This window comes from Sphaerodactylus townsendi, linkage group LG12 (assembly GCF_021028975.2).
Source record: "Sphaerodactylus townsendi isolate TG3544 linkage group LG12, MPM_Stown_v2.3, whole genome shotgun sequence".
Classification (NCBI taxonomy): domain Eukaryota; kingdom Metazoa; phylum Chordata; class Lepidosauria; order Squamata; family Sphaerodactylidae; genus Sphaerodactylus; species Sphaerodactylus townsendi.
This window is the reverse complement of record NC_059436.1, coordinates 6,169,802-6,185,492: the sequence shown is the minus strand read 5'-3', so window position 1 is coordinate 6,185,492 and position 15,691 is coordinate 6,169,802. Positions and strand designations below refer to the sequence as shown.

Genomic DNA, 15,691 nt, shown 5'->3' with positions numbered 1-15,691 from the left:
GCTCCTTAGAAAGGGTTTTAAGCAACTGTTAGGTCTTGGAAGCTTAAACCAACAAACAGACTCTGAGGTATTGATCAGATTGTTGTGCTATTGGAGCACTCAAGCTTGGGAAAGCCAGTTCTGGCCAACCTGCTCTTTGCCATCCCCTTTATTCCCCATTGTAAATCCCCCCTCCCATTTTCCCAAGAAGTTATGAAAGACAGAAAAACAGTCCCTGGAGCAGAGGCGCCCCAAGGTCGATAGCAGATTGTAAGAAAGAGCCACCTGGCTTCCTGCTCCATGAGATAACGGATGCAGTTCTTTCTTTCATGGGACCAGAGGGTCAGGGGAAGCCTAATTATCTACAAAGCATGTGAAGGCATAAAGTAAGAATCGATGGCCCTTTCTGCACGGGCCTTTTACAGCGCCCTAGGGACGGCAAAAACGCCGTCCCTAGGGAGCTGTTCACATGGGGGCGCAGCTGCATCACAGCCGCGCCACCCTCGCTCCCCCCAAGCGGCGCGAAGCCACTGTTTCCAATCCTTGCTCCCCGAGCAAGGTTTTCTGGAAACAGCAGCCTCCAGCCGCTGCCGTGCGAACTCCAGAGTGGTCTCACAGGGCAGGGGGCATATCCCCTGGCCTCGGCGACGTGCCGGAAGGTCACAGGGAAGGTAAATTGATCGGGCGACGGTGCAGCGCTGCGCCACCTTCCCTGTCTTTACCGGGACCGCTTTGTCGCACGAATCGGTCCCGGGGAAGAGTGTGCGGCATCATATATGCCAACACACACCCCAGCGTGGCCGTGTGGAAGCGGTCAAGGAAAGAATGCCCCAAATAGTGATGGCTACATATAGCAGGCTGGTTACATATATCTTTCAGCAGCATTCGTTTGTTGTTTTAAACAGTTACATTGATTCAGGAATGCATCTTAATCACATAGATACTATCTCCCTGACAGCAACCTGGAAAATGTGGGTTCCTATGAAAGCTGAATGTTTCGATACTATTAATGTTTCTGGTCAGATTCCTACTGATTGGGATGCTTATATTATTATCTCTGTTTACAAGAACAGAAATGGAACCCAACCTAGCAATTACAGATCCATTAATGGAAGCATTATCATTGCTAAATTGTACGCTGGATATATGCTTGCTAAATTGGAACTTTATCCCTGAACAGCAGCCAAATTTGGCTGCTTCTGCTTCCCTTTGTTGTTCTCTTGCTCCAAATGCTAGGTTGCAAGTATCTTAAAGCAGGTACTTGTAACTGAGTCCAATGCTCTTACCATTGCCCTCACTCTTCTTGGGTTGCCTAACTCCCAAAATGCCTGGTCAGATTCAGCTCTCATCCTCCCTGATACACCAACAACTTCATAGGTAGATATAGTATATTAATTCATTTATAGCACTTGAACCAAAACGATTGCCTTCCCCCGGACACAGACAATGCTGGGTAGATGGACTAACATCTAGAGCAGTTTCATATTATCATGGGGTTCAAATGCAGAGCAAAGAGAGAAATTAATGAAATATCCCTTCCCCTGGCATGGAGATGCAGAGGAAGATATCTTGACTCTTACTGTCCCCATCTTTATAGTCTTTGTTCTGCTCAGACATGGCCTGATCCTCCCACCCTGTGTTGATTTCTGGAGATGGTACTGAAATGAAGCTGATGTTTGATCTCAGTTGCAACCATGTAAACATGTCCTCGCTGTTGCATCAACCCTGCAATAGCACAGATGGTGATCCATCTGTAGCATCCTTTAATGCTGACTGAGACAGCAAGGAGCAGGCTGTCAACGAAAGGTGCTGCTCACTTGCAAAGGTGAAACAAGGCCACACATTCAGATGCTGAAGTTCTAAATGAAGATCTGTACATGCGCAAGAAAGGAAGAGGGCATTCAGACCTACACAGTGAGGCCAGTGCTGTGGAAGGGCACTCGCTCTGTTACGGACAAAGGCAAAAAACACAAGGACGTGATGGTAAGAAGGCAAGACCAAACAAGAGAATACGTGTACAGACTACAATAATTACGCAAATCCCACAAAGTGGGATACAATGCCTTATACTGTAAATTATTTCATGGTTCATTATACAGAAACTTCTTACTAATAACAGTCGGTAGAATTATTTACTGTGGAAAATAGTCTGCTGAATCACGATTCCAGCAGGTTTACAGCCACACAATTCAGACTGACACACAGCCTTCTCCCCCAGATTCAGCTAAAAGGGACAAGGTTTTTTCCCTGTTTGCCAACACAGTGACAGTGCACAGTGCAAACTGGCTAGGAATTAGTAAGTCACTAACTCTCTTTCACCTTCCCCAAGGCAGTTTTACAAAGTTTAACAAATTTATTTTTTGTTTCTTTTTAAAGGAGGAGGATGAATGTATGTTTAATAGAATACACAATAAAATATATTACATTCATGATTTTTTAAAAGATGGACAGTTCACCTGTAGCACAAGGGGAGGGCTATAACTGGCTATGGAGGGCTGGTTTACCTGTTACAAAGTACATATGGTAGATGTAGATGGATGTCTACATGTGGTCTGCGAGTTCTGTTCTTGGAACTCAATCCCCAGGGATTCAGGGACCTGATTCAGATAAGGACCATAATCGAGGGTGGGGGAGCTCCAAGTCTTCCCCACTGCAAGAGTTTCTTGCTTTGAAACAGCCCCAGGGAGTTGATGTTTTCCTTGCTGGGAAAACCTGTGTTGCCCATAGTATGTTTAAGTTTCTTTAATGGAACAAATAAAAGCTCCCCAGGGCCATTTGAGGAAGTGGGGTGTGAATGAAACGTTTTAGTGCTCTCTCCCTGGGTGCTATGTCCCAAGCCTGAGTCAGGCACCTGCCTACACCTCGGAACTTATTCCCAAGCAAAGTTCTCATAGACAGGCCTGTAAAGCAGGCCTAAGCATGAACCTATAAAGCTGCTTAATACTGAGTCAGACCATTAGTCTATCAAGGGCAGCACTTTCTACCCTGACTGGCAACACTTCTCCAGGGTCTTAGTTCAGAGGCCTTTCACATCACCTCTTGCCTGATTCCTTCAACAGGAGAAGCCAGGGACTGAACTTGGGATCTTCTGCATTCAAAGCAGATGCTCTATCACTGACCTATGACCTCTCCCCGTGCATTCCATTTGCTGGCCAATAAGGTAAGGAGAGACGGTTTGAGTTACAAGAGAGAGAGGGAAAAGCCACAGCAAGTCCTGATTTGTATGTATGTCTGTACACACGTGCAATGTCCCCTTAGAGAATCCAGCCATAAAGGAAATCCTTTTGCATTTGTTTGATTCTTTCCTTCACTCTTCAGTGAGGCGACCTGTGAGTCATGCTGCCCTTTTCCAGCAGCCAAAGACAGTTTTATTTGTTATTTATTTGTGTGTTTAATTTATACCCATACCCTCTTCCCAGAGGCCTACTTTCAACATTTAAAAGAATAAGAGCTGGTTTTTATACTCTGCTTTTCTCTATTATAAGGAGTTTCAAAGTGGTTTCCAATCACTTTTCCTTCTACCCCATAACAGGCACCTTGTGAGGTGAATGGGACTGAGAGAGTTCTGAAGAACTGTGACTAGCCCAAGGTCTACCCAGCAGGCTTCATGAGGAGGAATGGGGAAACAAACTGGATTTCCAGATTAGACTCTGCTGCTGTTAACCACTGTGTCACACTGCCTCCCAAACACAATAGATATGAATACAATACAAATAAATAAATACAAAAAATAGAGAATTGAAATCAATTAAAACGTCCACAACAAATGACTCAATGAAATTAAAACAACTGGTAACCTCCTCATATTATAACATGAACCAAAGGCTGCATGAAACAGAGCAGTGTTGAACAAGAAGAAGAGGAGGACGATGACGACGATGACAATGACGACGACAACGACGACAATGACAACTATGACAATGACAACAACGACAATTAATTTGGATTTGTACCTACTCTTAACCACTACACCATACTTCACAGAATGCTGAAAGGTGCCATAGGGCATGAATTTCCCCAGGGAACTGATTCCAAAGAGAATGAGAACCGATTCCAACTAAAAATGCCCTTGCCCTGGTGATTGACAAGTGAGAGAGGATGATCAAAGGAGGTGAAGGGAGATCATGTTGGGTGAAGAGGTCATGTTGGGAGAAGGGGTCCCTTAGGTAGGATGGTCCCAGAGTATTTAGCACGTTGTAGGTCAAAACTAGCACTTTGAATGTGCACTAGAAGCTAACCAGAAGCCAGTGCAGGTGCTGAAGTATTGATGTTATATGTGAAGGACAGGGGAGCACAGACAGCAGTCGAGCAGCCGCATTTTGGATTGCATGAAGTTTCAAAGCATCTTCAAATGCTGCTTTACGTAGACCACATGGCAGTAGTCTATTATGGAGGGGACCATCGCATAATCACAGTGGCAAGGTCAGAATGGGACAGATGGGGAACAGCTGGAAGGCTCAGCATAGGTGATAAAATGCAGGTGGAGATTCTAGTCTGCTACTGATTCCAAACCTGGCAGCCAGGTCCTCACAGAGGGAAGAGACTTTATCCACACAAAAATTGTCACAAACAAGTCTCAGCTAACAGCCAGATTGTGACCCATTTTAGGAACCACTGTAAGAATGGTCAGTTGACAAATTAGTCTAAACTGTGCTGAACACAAACTAGTGGATGAAGGGGAGACAGAGATCTCTTTGATGCCTTCTCTGCTACTTCACAGGCCTTCAACTGGGCTCCATAAAGTGTTCTCAGTGTTTCAACCCGAATCTACAGCAAGAATTGCTCTAGCTGTCAAGCGCTCTCTTTATGCATCCAAGTGTTCTCTCTGTATATCAGGGGGGAAGGACTCATCTAACCAAGTGACATGCACCTTGCCTGCCTCCATGAACATCTGGCACAAAGACTCTTCACCTGTCACTCTTCCCCAAATGACTTTTGGGAAAGCAAAGATGGTACTTTATAAATAATTTAGGTCTCATCTGGGTTGGCAAACAACTGACTTTCCAAAGTACTTAACTCCAACATCATACGCTTCCAGACAGAAATGCAAGTCTTACATCTAGATGACTGACATTGCAGCATTAGGCTCTGAGACCTATCCACATTTTTAAGAGGAGGAAATTTTGCCAGTATGGCTTTTATTCTCAGCATTGCAGCACAGGAATACGATGTCCTTTGCCTGTCCTGTACAGGCATGAGTGTTCTCCAGATGAGAACCTTTTTTATTTATTTATTTGGGTATTTATCACCCATTTTTTCTCCCCAACAGAGACTCAAAACAGCTTACAACATTGTTCCCCTCTCTTCCAGTTTATCCTCACAGCAATCCAGTAAGAGAATGTGCCTGGCCCAAGATCACCCAGTTTCCTTCCATGGCAAGAGTGGGGATTCAAACTCTTGCATACTCTTAACCACTATATCATACTGCTTTCACCTACCACGCTTGCTCTTGGTGACTGCTTATATCCTGATTTGCCCTACAAATATAGGAATGGCTTCATTGATGACAACTCAGCCTCAGCAACCCACTTTCTGTGTGATTCTGGCTCAGATAGCCATGGCCAACGTGGTGCCTGTGGGTGCGGCACTCTGCCTGGCACACTAATTTGTCCTCTGTTAGAAAACTACTTCTGAGGATTATTCCGCACAGTATATTTATAACGAGTTGCAATCGCTACAGATGAACTTGTTTTCCCTTTTGATAAATGGAAAACGAATGCATTTATAACAATGGCAACTTGTTATAAATATGTTGAGCGGAATGAGCCTGGGTGATGCAACAACTTCCGGGTGATGATAGAAGTTTCTTTTGTAGAATAAGAGTATTTGTTGTTTTAAAACCATCCTCAAAACTGGGAGTCTCCACAAAGTGGAAGAGCTCCAAACTCTACACATCCAACCACCCAAGATTTCCTCTGGTTTCTGGAAGACTGTTCAAAAAGCACTGGAAGGGCATGGCTTGCTGCACTGCCATTAAACACACCGGGGGGGGGGGGGGGGGAAGGCACAACCGAAAGAGCCTTCGCTTAGGTGGGGAGGGGCAACAGGCAGGGGTTCATTTGCACCCACATCCGAAAATTAAAATGTTATGCCGCTACTGTTCCCTGGCTTCCTGGTCCTCCCAGTGAACCGGGGTCCCTGGAATTTTGTACATTTGGCAGTCCTGCTCGCTACCACAAATCTTTTTGAATCAAAGAAACTAAGGAATGTACTTGCAACTTTCGATTTGCAAAGCTTGCGCTCCAACATTGTTATGGCGCTTCCTTCATGTTACGTAAATAGTTGCACACAGTGATGCACAAAAAGCAACATGGATTGGAAAAGTACAGAAGCATCCTAGTAAGGCACAGAGTAGTCCTTTGTTATTTTGGAAGGCGTTTCTACCATCACAATTGACAGCTTTGGGACCCAAAGGACTGCCTTTTAAGGAAGAATTTAGGGAACAGATTTTATGATGAGCACGCATTATTGTGGCGAGGCACAGATTCCTCTTTGCCTTGCCTCCATTTTGTCCCTTTCCGTTTGCATGCCTGATTTGTTGATCAAATCCTGCAGGAGACTCCAAGCGTGTAAGAAGTTAACATCAAAGGCACCAAAGGAAGGCAACAGGGAAAGTAAAGGAAAGGTGTGACATTAACGTCTGGCACTCCACGTGCATCTGCATTTTAAGCCTGGCTAGTCAAGACTTCAGCTTTGCTGCCATGTTGAGCGAAGAAAGAAAACACGCCAACCACAAAGCGCATAAAGAAGTTGGCTGCCACATGCAAGCCTCTTCACAAGTCACAGCAGCCTGCAAAGTGTTTCACCCCATCGAAGAGGCAGGCAGGCACTCAAGTGCCTATCACAATGTTGCTCCTCTGTCAGTGTTCTGCTCCGCAAAGCTTGGCATTCTTTCCAGTGCTCAAATCTGAGCGCCGACACAGCTGAACATCTTTTAGTGAGACGTGTGATACCGCTGTCTCTGAACATGCCTTCCTCTTTCATTCTTGTTCAGTTTCAGGCTTTCCATTGGATCTTGGATACAGCCCTCCCCCAAGTATTTTGCAACTCAAAGTAAAATACCAACATACCATATTGTCCAAATATTTCATTTTTTCTTATAGGGTTGTAAGGAAAAGGTTCACATTTCTCTGTATAACTCTGCAAGGAAAAGAGAGAGGAATTTTTTTAAAAAAAGAAAAGAAAGAAAGCTGGATATTCAGAGATTGTGGCAATAGAGCATCAGAACATTGGTGCACATTTTCACAGTGCCAACTGGAGAGGGTTTAGGTTTTTTATAAGTGTTCCAGTGGCACAGCAGAGGTAAAATGTAGGGGGAAAGGCAGCTTGTTGTTTTGGATGCAGCCATACATAATTAAATCCCCTGAAACTGCTATAAATTGGTCATAAATAAATGTTTTTTTAAAAAAAAATACACTATTTGGTGTATATCTAAGTACTCTGAAGCAGTGGTAACAGTTGCCACTCTGTTTAGAGTGCCACTCTGTTTTAGAGTGCTAACGGTTGCCACTCTGTTTTAAAAAAAGACAGAGGCACCTGTTCAGCAGGTGTTCAAGTCATTTGCTGTGATCCAAACAGACCAAGTGATTGGTTCACGTCCGATTGTTGCATTCAAACATGGTAAGTTTGACTGTCAAACACATTCTGTACAAAATTTGCAGCATCCCTAGATGAAAATACAACCCCTCTTATACACAGCATCTCACGTTGATATGTAATCCCTTTCAGGCCCCCACCCCACCCTTACATAAGGCTGAACTTTTTTTCCCCTTTGCTGTTTAAATAGATCTTGACAGTTGACTTTAAAAAATGTTAAAACATTTTAATAGGACATTCAATATCACATTGGATCTGGCTGTAGAATAGTGGCAACTCCAAAAGCAGTTAGCAACATTACCTATCTGGGGTTAGAAAAGAAGTAATATGCAAGGTGTTGGGGGTGCCATCTTTGGGGCACGGAGCAGGAGTCACTGGGGATGTGTGGGGATGTTGTGAATTTCTTGCATTCTGCAGAGGGTTGGCCTAGATGAACCTGGAGGTCTCTTCCAACTCTATGGTTCTATCATTCTAAGCAGTTTTGCCCATGTGCATGCATTTTACACATGCACACTAGATTCAGAGTGCACTTACAAAGATTTAATGCCTCAGTAAATGTCTCATTAAGATTCCCTTAAGACCAAAATAGAGGGCCTTTCCCCACTTACCTTAAGCCCCGCGCTACTCTCTTCAAGTAGTGCGGGGTCCTTGGGCACTCCCCACGACAGGGGCGGCCACAGCGAAGCCGCCCCGACGCTGCTGCGGTCGCGCCCCCTCAGCGCGCGGCATCCCTGGCACTGGAGAAAATGGCACCTGTTGATGACCCCACGCAGAGCATAGGGTCGTGGGGACACCCAGGAGCGCACCAGGGATGCCGTGCGCTGAGAGCAGCACGCGGCATAGGGGGGATCGCTTCGAGTGGGGAAAGGCCCAGAAACTAAATGGGAAAAGATGTATCAGGGACTTGTAACAGAAAATAGGTTACTTGGGAGATTGACTTTTGTGGGGGTTTTGGACTGTGCGGGCGTGGTCTGGTAGTTTTAGCTCCTAACGTCTTGCCAGCATCAATTATTGGTCTAAGGGAGACTTTTTGTGGGCTAGGATACCTTTATTAGATGCATGGATTTTTTTGCTTCATCTAATTTGTGTCATTCTCACCTGTTTCATTTTATGCTTGCAACAGCCCTGTGAGGTAAGTTCAGTTGAGAATGGGTGACTGGACCAAGTCACCCAGAAAGCTTCTGTGGCAAAGCAAGGATTCGAACCTATGTCTCCCAGATCCGAGTCTGATACTCTAACCTCTCCTTTACAGTGCTTGATATCTTCAGTTGATATCCTCAGTTAGGAGACACAGTCCTTCAGGAATAGATCAAAATGTCAGAAAGAGCCAAAAGGCCATGAGATTCAAAAGTTGCCTGTCTCTTTAGGGCAGAATTGAAGGTTCAGTTGCAAAGCTTGTGTGACAGTGATAGGGGTTTTATCAGTGGGTCTCTTATTTCACAGAGTATTTCTAGAGGATGCCTTACTTTTGCAGATCTGGCTGCAATATTCTTATCTAACAGTTATCTCCCGTAATGGTTTACTGCATTTTATGAGTTTACAACTTGTTCTTTTGCTAGGCACCTTGAATCAAAGGAGATAAGGCGTGGTGTAAATATCTGGAATAAATAAGAGGCTGCATACCCGGGCCTAGCTATATCATCCCAATTTTCTGTAGGTTTCCTTTTCATACCTGGGAAGAAGGGGAGGAGAAACTTCAGTTGAAGAGCTGGGGAGTTCACCTTCTGGACCCTCATAGTAATTCATTACAGAGTCGTCCACTGGGGTGAACATGCACTTAGTGATACGTAGTAACCATTTGCCCAGCCTGCTGTTCAATTTAGAGGAAATGAGTAATTCCAATGACTGCTGGAAGGAGTCTTTTCCCCGCCCCACCAATCAGCTTCAGAATATAACCCCTTTGATTATTTGAATGTGAACTTTTCTTCTGCTCTCCAAATAAAATCTATTCATGGAGAGTCAAGCTCGTTTCAAATGCTCATGCCAAATCCCAAGATGACTTTTACCACATTTTAGGGGTTCCTGTAATACCACGTGCTCTTCCTGTGTCCTAGCTGGGCCCTGTCTGTATATCTCTGGAGTCCCACCCCCAGTAGGGTCTCCTGGCCCCATCACTCATCACCCGTTCTTTCCCACTACTCAAGCCATAATTCCTTCCCCCCCTTTTCCTGATCTCCTGTCAGTCACATGCAGCTAGTTCCCCCTTTGTTTGCTCTGTAGGGGATACCCATTAGCTCCACAGCCTGCTTTCTTTAGGGCTCTGGGTTACATTTGCTGGGAGATTTATGACCTGAGTAGCTTTGATGTGGGCCTCTGATAACCATCAGGGGTATTTGGGTTTCAGGACAAAGTCAGTCAGTAAGCTCTGAATGAAAAGGGTTTATGGGCAGCAATGTTTCCTGGAGCTATTGAGATGGTGAGTGCATTCCAAGGAAAGGGTGGCAATTAAAGTACACAGACTTTTTTTAAAAAAAGAAAGAGCCCCACTCAAAGGCTTTGTGACAGAGCACAGTTTTCCTTGAAGGTGAGGACAGAAGGGGGGGGGGGAGATTTTCATTTAAATCAGAAGCAGCCCTGGAACAAGAGCACAGAAAGGGAGAGCAGTTGAGAATTTGTCAGAGGATTAGTCCAGGGAAAAAGGGAGTTTACAGGCTTTCCCCTTCCGTGCTTGGCTGTTATTCCCTATTAGGCTACTCATGTTTGGCTCAGAGAAGAGGCAGTGAAAACCAGAAGAGCAAAAGCAATGTGAGGTGGGAAAGAAGGGAAAAAGCACACAAATGTTGCTTTTCCTTCCTCCTCTGTGACCCTCCCTAGTGTTGCACATCAGAAGCCCAGGACACACCTCTGAACTTGCAACATTATTTACATATATCATGTCCAGTTATCCCTTCCACATCCCTGGGGTTAGAGAGGCGTGGCACCCCCACGATCTGGATATCTGCATAAAAGTTTGGGCCCTCCCTTGGTACCAAAGAATAAGCCTTTTTGAAATGTTAACTTTGAAAAAGAAATTGTGTATTAAAAGATTTATGGTATTAAAAGATAAAATATGTTGATATTAGACAATACTATATATATATATATATATATATATATATATATATATTAAAAAAATTAATTTCTGAGTTTCTGGTTTCTAAAGTTTTTCTTTGTCGTCTGCAGTCCTTTGTATGTTGTCTGCGGCTTCCCCAAAACTCACAAATAGTTTGCATTTAATTTCTTATGCTGACCTGTGATATATCAAAACCATAATGGGGAAAGTTGGGATGTGAATGCATAAAATGTACAACAACAGTGAAAGAAAGCTGATTACAAAGTTAAGAGAACAGCACAGTAAAAACACCATAATACATACAAGCTAGCATTACCACCTATATAAAGAATGCAATAGAGGTGATTTCAGAACTTCTGCCATTATCCCATATCATTCCGATTCTCATACTGGACAACCCCATTGTATAAATTTAGTGTCTGATATATACTGGGATGAACTCAGATGCACTTTGCTTCGGCGGTGACCTTTCACATCACTCCTCTTGGGAAAGATGTACACAGCAACTGCATCAAGCTCAGAAGCAACCAGTTCTTCCTGTATCAAAAAGAAACTGGCTGTGCAGAGTGCTGATTGACTGGCCATTTGACCATCACAAAAGCACCTCCCTCCCTGTTTCTCATCTGGCTGTTCTCAGTGCTAACTGGCTGACCTATTGCAGCAATGAAGGAGCAAAGTTGAGAACATTCCCTGCAGCAGAAAAACCTGCACCCACTCATGAAGGTAAATACCTTACAGCACCCATTCATGAAGGTAAATACCGGGTTACAGCCTTCTAAATCCATTGGCTGTGCTGTAACTGTGGTTAGAACGGAACTGTTATTCTTTGGTTTTTATTTGCTGGGGGGGGGGGGCAGTCCTTGAAACAAGGTGTATCAGTGAAACGGCCACAATCACTGCTCATGTGAATGTGTGTGTGTGTGTGTATGTGTATTCTCATAATGAATCTGATGGTACATATTCTATGCTGCCTGCAACACAGACTTGTAGAGTAAGCATTGCAGCTTGTATTTGATAGGCAAGTATGCCATGGGGCCCGGAGAAAGCAGTTGACTGGCATTTTGTGTTTAGATAATCAAGAAAGAATGTCGCTGCTGAGTCTGGTCACATGATGGACAAGCCGAAGCCTGAAGAATGACAATTCCAGCAGCTACAACATGTACCCAAGGCGTCCCTAAAACTTTATCAAAATAGACCGTTAAGAACAAAATAGAGGCACGATTAATCTGGGATCGCATACCAGAATGTTGCGCATTCCTGGGAATTTAGGGAGTGTTTGGGGCATTTTCACCATGGATGAGCATATACTCTGCCATCTCACCTAGAGACAGCTCGCACAATAAGTGACTAACCTGAGGCAAAGACTGACAGATGCTCTGATGCTTGGAGAACATTCTTTTGCTATGCATTCATTGCGTTCCAAGGCATTCATGTCCAGCCTGAGAATGTGAGCTGAAACCAATTTGCCCCACTTAGAATGACTCTCTGTCTTCAGCCGTACCTGACAGATGGCCATCCGTCACATCCATGTGATGCAGAGCATTAACTCACAGGTAAAATGGACATACAGTCAACTCCCTGCTCATCAATTAGGCAAAGAAAGGCTGACCCATATTATAATTCCTCTGATGAAATCTGGAATCTGGTGTAATTTTGGGGAGTTTGTGCCGGTCTTTCACAATGTTTACTGCATAGTCATGTTGACCAAGTTTGTTTCTTTAGATTTATTTCCTTTCTTATCTCAAAACATACTTCAGAAGGTATGGGGAGGGGCTGTGGCTCAGTGGTAGTACATTTGTTTTACATGCACAATATCCCATGCTCAATCTAGGGCATCTCCGGTTTAAAAAGGAGGAGGTAGTAGATGATGTGAAAGACTCTTGACTGAGATCCCGGAGAACTCCTGCTAGTCAAAGGGGACAATCCTGACTTTGATCAATGTTTCATCCAGTCCCTATAAGGCAGTTTCGTGTGTTCTCTTTACCTTAAAGCAACAAGATGCTCAAAAAATTAATCTGAAAGAGATGGCCTTGGCTCTGATCCAGAAGTTACAGAACAGGAACTTGATTTTGGTCTTTTCACATCTATGCCAAGGTTGAATTTGCTGATTTCTTGGAAGAACCAAGTCTTGAAAAGTCTTTTAGCCCTTTTCGCATGAAGAAGCTTCTCCAACCCCTTGATCATTCTAGTTATCTTTATTTGAACTTTTCCCAGTTCTGTGGCTGTGATGTCATCAGGGCTGGAATTTGGTCTGGAGTTTCTGCCATCCTGGCTCAGCAAGGGACAGATGCAGATTGTAACTAGAGATAAGTAAGGTCTTTCCCATTCAGTTGACCTCCATTTTTTCCTTCCGTCTCCCTAGTGCATTCTGGGAATTTACTTACCAGAATGTCTGAATGAATGATGAAGGGAGCCCCTGAAACTATTAAGACCAGACTCTAAAATGACCTAACTATTTCACTGTTCTATGATTATCCTTTTTCAAATGGGATGACCATTTCTTTGAATGGCTTGCAGCTGAAACTGCTCTTTCCTGCATTGATTGCCATGCCAAAAAGCCATAGCAAAATGTGCTGAACATTTATACACCATTTCATGTCACAGGAAACTGGAGTGCTTTCATAAATCGTAAGAACTAAAGTTTGTCCATATTACAAAAGCACATTTTTCTTTGGATTTCTATGCAACACAATGACCAACTTGTGTGCTCCAAAATTGCCCATATGTGTTGCACAACAGAAATGTTCTTAAATCTATGCAGAGCTAAAAATGCACACCATTTTTTAAGTGTGCTGGAATCCCCCCTCCCCAAAAAATATTTTAATTAATGTGCATGGCCATTATTCATAAGATATGCTGTTCCTGTTTGGAAAATGTCACCATATCCCTCCAGCTATTTTTGATGTTTCACTTAAGGATTTTTAACATCTTCATGAAGTATAAACAAATCATCCTGACACAATTTGCAAAGAATTTTTTTAAACTCATAATCAGTATTTAAAAGGAAAACAAAATAAATATTAATATTTCTTAAATCACACAAGTAAAGAAACAAAGTTGACTTTGACAGCGAGTGATTTATAGTACAGAGAATTATTCAGTGGTGCGTAAGATTACAACTATTTTTTAAATTTTACCTTTTGTTGACCTGTAATGAAGAATGTCATAATAAGATAGTGGGTTGGATCCACTTAGCTTTTTGTTTTTAACTCATTTATGCCCAAATCCTCTCCTTATCACAATTCCCCTCCCTTGTGATTTTTATCCATTTAGGTCTCATGATCCAACATCAGAGAAGCAGAAATCAACTGTGTGGGATTTGTCCTGTTGAGTGACACGGGGTTCTAATCTCTAGCCAAGGCTGGATAATTTATTTATGAGGCCGCTTAATCAGATCATCCAGAGCCTTGGGGTTGGGTATTGCCCCTAAGCACATGACACCCTGCTCTACAATTTATTATCCAAGCCTCCAGATTCACTCACGCAACCAGTGCTTTCAGGTCAGCTGGCTAAGGTACAACAAGCTGAAGCTGGATCCAGACAAGACAGAAGTAGGTTGAAGTTCTAGAGGGATTATCTCTGCTTGACCCAGATGGAGAGGGGTTGGCCTTTGCAGAGCAGGTTAACAGCTTGGGGGTGCTCCTTAGGGTTACCAACTCTGGGTTGGGAAATATCTGGAGATTTGGAAGGTAGAACCTGAGGACTGCAGGGCTTATGGCAGGAAGAGACGCTACTTATTACTTAGAAGCCACCTTGAACCAAGAAGAAAGATGAGATATGAATATTTAAATAAATAAATAAATGTATAGCCTTTTGGGACCTTGTCTGGAAACTGGAGGAAGGAGAAATGTGACGATCAAGAACCAACTTATGTTTCCAAGTATGGTGTGAGGCATTTGCTTCAGGAGGAAATGAAGACTCTGTGTGGTTCCCTTGCCACCTCGTGGAGAGAGCAGCCAAAAACTCCCACCTGGGCATTGCCACTGAATGGCTCCATCCCTTCCAAGACCCCGTAAGGGAATCCCTGAAATGGGGGAGGCAGCTCACAGGCACAATGGATCTGTACCAATCCCCTAACCACCATCTCAGCTGTGACAGAACCATAGAAATAATTAAACGTAAAACCAGTGACAGGTAAACACACTTCATCATACCAACTATCTTCTGTTCATGTTGCCCTCATTCTTTTGCCTAATTCTGTAAATCTGGCAGAAAATAGACAGTGGAGTCAGTGAACAATTAGTTCTTGTCAGACATTTCCCATCCATTACATTAGTCGTATGCTTATGGAGACTGAATATTCTCTGTGCTTCCTTTGGACCAGCATATCTCCAGAACTGAGCGCCAAGAAATTGAATAATATCTGATGACTTTCATCTTCCCAGTAGTTAGATTTATACACACAAAGTCTTTCCTGAACTTTACTTAAATATCATGGGATGGAGAAACCAGCATGAATATTAACAGGCTGTCTGAAGAAGGGTACAAAGAAATATGAACAGAAGTTCAAGCACGCTCACAAAACACAGCTCTGAGATCTGATTATAAGAACAAAATTGCACTCACAACCAATTTTTTAACCAAAGGGTAGAATTGATGAGTCTATGTCTAAGGAACACTGGTACACTGGGGTATGTGCTTATGCAGAATGTATTAAATGTAGGATACCCCTTAAACTAATTGGGCTAACTCACTTCAGATGGTCTGCGGTGGGTTTTCTGGACAGTGTGGCCTTGGTCTGGGAACACTGAGGTCTGCACCTAAAACTGTGACATACCTCTGAAGATGTCAACCATAGATGTGGGTAAAATGTTAGGAGCAAAAACTACGCAGCTACATGGTCTGGAAAACCCACAACAGCCAACTGGTTCTGGCCATGAAAGTCTTCAGCAATACATCACCTCACATTGCTAGTTAGCTGTGATGACGATGATTTTTTGTTTATATCCCACCTTTCTCTCCTGTAAGGAGACTCAAGGTGGCTTACAAGCTCCTTTCCCTTCCTCTCCCCACAACAGACACCTTGTGAGGTACGTGGGGCTGAGAGAGTTCTGAAGAACTGTG

The 15,691-nt window shown here is 43.5% G+C and overlaps 1 long non-coding RNA gene across 1 annotated transcript in view; it reads right to left on the bottom strand.

The window, feature by feature from the left end:
* Positions 1 to 6,860: 6,860 nt before the first annotated feature.
* The window catches only part of LOC125442125, a 64,172-nt gene continuing 55,341 nt past the window's right edge, over positions 6,861 to 15,691 (bottom strand). The window contains exon 3 of the long non-coding RNA XR_007245945.1: positions 6,861 to 7,119. This is a non-coding gene — a long non-coding RNA (uncharacterized LOC125442125). The remainder of the gene's footprint in view (positions 7,120 to 15,691) is intronic.